This window comes from Pseudophryne corroboree, chromosome 8 (genome assembly GCF_028390025.1).
Source record: "Pseudophryne corroboree isolate aPseCor3 chromosome 8, aPseCor3.hap2, whole genome shotgun sequence".
NCBI classification, from domain to species: Eukaryota; Metazoa; Chordata; class Amphibia; order Anura; family Myobatrachidae; genus Pseudophryne; species Pseudophryne corroboree.
The window spans coordinates 91204481-91209534 of NC_086451.1; the positions used below are offsets into that span (position 1 = coordinate 91204481).

At 43.8% G+C, this 5054-nt stretch overlaps 1 long non-coding RNA gene across 1 annotated transcript; it reads right to left on the bottom strand.

Annotated features, from left to right (window-relative positions):
• Positions 1 to 729: 729 nt before the first annotated feature.
• LOC134947518 (uncharacterized) lies at positions 730 to 1166 on the bottom strand. The gene is made up of 3 exons (XR_010182595.1): positions 1109 to 1166; positions 961 to 1017; positions 730 to 777 (listed from the first exon to the last, which is right to left on the bottom strand). It is a non-coding gene; the product is annotated as an uncharacterized LOC134947518 (long non-coding RNA).
• Between the last annotated feature and the right edge of the window lie 3888 nt (positions 1167 to 5054).

The following is a 5054-nucleotide window of genomic DNA, read 5'->3' on the forward strand; positions in this document are numbered from 1 at the left end:
TTAAGTATTGTATACTGTACAGTACTGAAAATACAACTTCAGTGTTATGGACTGCAATTAGTTTCCTGTATGAAACAGATACAGTACAGTAAATAACCCTCCTTGGAAGTGCATGGGCCCTGTGAGACTTACAGTAGTGTACAGCATAAGGGTCGACTGACATGATGTACAAGCATTACATACAGTACATGTCAGTACTGTATGTAAATTCTTCAATTATTGCCTAACAACAATGCTGCTTACTGTATATTAAATACTGTAGGCCTAGAAATGTGCATCTCAATATAGTAGTTAAAAACACAGGGGCCTATGTGGATAAGCGAGTTCTATGCACACTAAAAATGGCCACCGACCGTGAACCCCCAGCACGTGGCAGCGCTCGTATATGTAGTGAGATACAGTATGGCATACATTTCACAGTTCAGGGGGCAATGCTGAAGGAGCGTCACAATCCCCTAGCTCAATTACATTGGGATAAGCGAGGTCTATGCACATTACGGTATACCGAGCTGGATCGCTTAGCAACCTGACAAAATGGCCGCCGACCGTGAACCTGTATTTAACTCGTGTTGGAGGAGAGGCGATTTCGCACACAGAGGCGAAAAGGGGTCTTCACAGTGAGGGAAATACTGTACAGTACATGTTTGGAATTCCCTGCCTGAAAAGTAATAAAAGTGGACTTGGTCAATACTTTTAAGAATGGGCTTGAGAAAATCCTACTGTACTTACTATACTGTGGCGGCTCCTCCGACGACTCAGAGTCCACGTAAGTGACATCTGTGTTGAATATAAAAAAAACAAAAAGAAAAGTCAATGGGATTTCTGCAATCAGGATACCGCTGTCGGTCACTTGACTGCTGGAATCCTGACCACTGGTCACGCAAACCCAAGCCATTGGTACTGTTAATAAATCAATGAATGTAGAATGTAGAGTACTGTACAGTAGATTACAATTCTTACCAGGCTGGCCTGAAGGCTCCCCCATTTCCTCCTCCTCGGTATCAATAACGAGGCGGTCTGTGTGTACAAGATAACAAGTATTGTAAAATAAAAAAATTACAGTAATACTGTAGGAAACTAGTGTGTCTGTAACAAAAATAATGATTACCACTTCCAGAGCTCTGCTGGTCAGACGGTGTTGGTGGTGGTGGTGGTGGTGGTGGTGGTGGTACTGTGAGAAAAAACAACAGTGCTGTAAGTGAAGCTGTCAATTTGTAACATGTACTATACAGTATCCAGGACACATGTACAGTAGTGTAACAACGATGACAGTCACACCAGAATTCTCGTTACACAATACCTGGCAGCGCAGCAGGTGGTGGTGGTGGTGGTGGTGGTGTTGTTGGTACTGTGGGAAAAAAAATAACAGTACTGTAAGTGAAGCTGTCAATTGGAAACATGTACTGTACAGTATCCAGGACACATGTACAGTAGTGTAACGATGACAGTCACACCAGAATTCTCGTTACACAATACCTGGCAGCGCAGCAGGTGGTGGTGGTGGTGGTGTTGTTGGTACTGTGGGAAAAAAAATAACAGTACTGTAAGTGAAGCTGTCAATTTGAAACATGTACTGTACAGTATCCAGGACACATGTACAGTAGTGTAACGATGACAGTCACACCAGAATTCTCGTTACACAATACCTGGCAGCGCAGCAGGTGGTGGTGGTGGTGGTGGTGGTGGTGGTGTTGGTACTGTGGGAAAAAAAATAACAGTACTGTAAGTGAAGCTGTCAATTGGAAACATGTACTGTACAGTATCCAGGACACATGTACAGTAGTGTAACGATGACAGTCACACCAGAATTCTCGTTACACAATACCTGGCAGCGCAGCAGGTGGTGGTGGTGGTGGTGGTGTTGGTACTGTGGGAAAAAAAATAACAGTACTGTAAGTGAAGCTGTCAATTGGAAACATGTACTGTACAGTATCCAGGACACATGTACAGTAGTGTAACGATGACAGTCACACCAGAATTCTCGTTACACAATACCTGGCAGCGCAGCAGGTGGTGGTGGTGGTGGTGTTGTTGGTACTGTGGGAAAAAAAATAACAGTACTGTAAGTGAAGCTGTCAATTTGAAACATGTACTGTACAGTATCCAGGACACATGTACAGTAGTGTAACAACGATGACAGTAGCACCAGAATTCTCGTTACACAATACCTGGCAGCGCAGCAGGTGGTGGTGGTGGTGGTGGTGGTGGTGGTGTTGGTACTGTGGGAAAAAAATAACAGTACTGTAAGTGAAGCTGTCAATTGGAAACATGTACTGTACAGTATCCAGGACACATGTACAGTAGTGTAACGATGACAGTCACACCAGAATTCTCGTTACACAATACCTGGCAGCGCAGCAGGTGGTGGTGGTGGTGGTGGTGGTGTTGTTGGTACTGTGGGAAAAAAAATAACAGTACTGTAAGTGAAGCTGTCAATTTGAAACATGTACTGTACAGTATCCAGGACACATGTACAGTAGTGTAACAACGATGACAGTAGCACCAGAATTCTCGTTACACAATACCTGGCAGCGCAGCAGGTGGTGGTGGTGGTGGTGGTGGTGGTGGTGGTGGTGGTGGTGGTACTGTGGGAAAAAAAATAACAGTACTGTAAGTGAAGCTGTCAATTTGAAACATGTACTGTACAGTATCCAGGACCAAAAAGGGGTCCGGCCAATAAACAATCTGCATCAGAGAAGCAAGATACAGTATGCTTAAAGTATACAGTACTATATACTAGATCGCCAACAAACGTAAATTAACAAACAACTATCACTGGAATTTACCATCCTCATCCCGTAGCGAAGCACGGGTATTCAGCTATCTACAATGTTATTTATACTTTGTGTTTAATATTTACATTTAGTTTTGTAAACAGACATTCTTAACATTAACGGATTGCAGCGAGTTATCTGTGATGGTCAGGACAGGGGGTTGGGACTATAGAAATCACTATGTACTGTACACTACTGTATTTGACAATACTTACCAGCTTGGCGGCGCCTGTCCCGCCTCCTGTGACGTCGTGCTACCAGCCCTGTAAAAATATATATACAGTATAATGGCAGCATACTGTACAGCCAATGAAATTCAACATTGACAGCATCTTTATGACATCACAATAAATGGAATTGTTCATTCTAGTACCCTGCACCTAATCACTCAGGAGGGCATAGTGTACTGTACTGTCTTCAAAACTTAAGGGGCACATTTCTAAATGTGACATACAGTACACTTACAGTATCGCTACAGTACAGTAGGTCCAGGGTATTAGACAGAACACTACCTTTATACTGTAGACATTGTAACACACATAAGCATTGCCCTTATAAACATTATGACACACATCAGCATGCAGCCCTCCCACCCTTAACCATCTCAGTACTGTTCATTACATTACAAATTGATTTCATGACAGATGATGCAGTACTCACCTGAATTCATCTTATTCACGTCATGTCACAGTAGTGCAGTTTATTCACGTCACAGTACTGTCCTTGATTCACGTTGTGTCACACAGTAGAGCACCGTATTCACGTCACAGTACTGTCCTTGATTCACGTTGTGTCACACAGTAGAGCACCGTATTCACGTCACAGTACTGTCCTTGATTCACGTTGTGTCACACAGTAGAGCACCGTATTCACGTCACAGTACTGTCCTTGATTCACGTTGTGTCACACAGTAGAGCACCTTATTCACGTTACTGTACTGTACGTCACAGTAGTGCAGTAGTATATCCACATTACGTCACAAAGTAGAGATCTGCCAGTCATGAACCTTATGCAAGAGTAATGCACGTCAGAACACATTAGGCCACTGTAACATCCCTTAGAATAATTTCTGCCAAAGTAACATCCCTTAGAACACTGTACTATCTGAAACACAAATTTCGGCACACTGCACGACACACTGCAATTAAACCACACAATGCACTGCACGACTGCATAGTGTATGCACTGCGTGATATGACAAACTGCACATTTCCCTGCAAAATATGATACAATGTACACTACACAAAAAACTGCAATTACCACATGTGTATACAGTACACTGCACGACAGTGCTGGCCCTAGCCAGGTACAGATACAGCCGCAGTCACGCAAAATATAGGCATGCCGCATATCATTTTAATCAGCAGAAGCTGCTGGTGCCCCTAAGCATAGCAAATGCCCTAGGCATTTGCCTACTGTAGTTTGCCTATGCCTAAGGCCGGCTCTGCTGCACGATGTGATTCACTATGTATTACACTCACTGCACAATACCATATACTGAATCTACACTGCATGACACGCTGCAATTACGCAGCACGATACACTGTGATACATTGCATATACTGTACACTGCATGATACTGTACACTGCACAATCGTAGACCACCTGGATTGTAAAGAACTACTGTATATACACAAGTTTAAAAAAATAACAATTGTTTTTGTAAAACGCATGTCGATCTTTTTCCATGTCAACTTAACGACCATGTCAACCTACAGTAACTGGTGTCAACCAATTTCAAAAGCCGCACCATCTAGGTCGACGCAAAAAAACAAATTGACCTTTTGACCCGGGTTAATGTTTGGTCCTTGTTTAACCATTTGTTTACCACAAATACTGTACAGTGCTGTATAGACCGGATACCTGCTGCTACAGCAGCCCCTGCTATAATGTACTGTACCTGTAACTACAGTAACTTAAAGTACAGTAATCTACAGTAATGTACTGTACTTACAATCCCTTATGGCCTGCAGGCGTCGTGGGGTCCTCCTCACGAGGTCGCTCCATCTCCTCTGGAGAGACCTCACCGTTCTCCTCCGGTTGTAGGTCTGGAGGATAGCCCTACTTGCCCTCCTATATGCTCTAACTTTCTCCTCGTTGCTGGCGAGAGTTCTGTCCCGCCAGCGAACGAGGAGACGCAGCTCACCCAGAGCATAGGGACGGTCACGTACAGCAGCCATGCTTATGCTCAATGAGCGATCCAGACGTCGTGCGTCTCAGACGTCGTGCGTCTCAGACGTCGTGCGTTCCAGGCATTCAACGTACAGTACTGTAGTTACT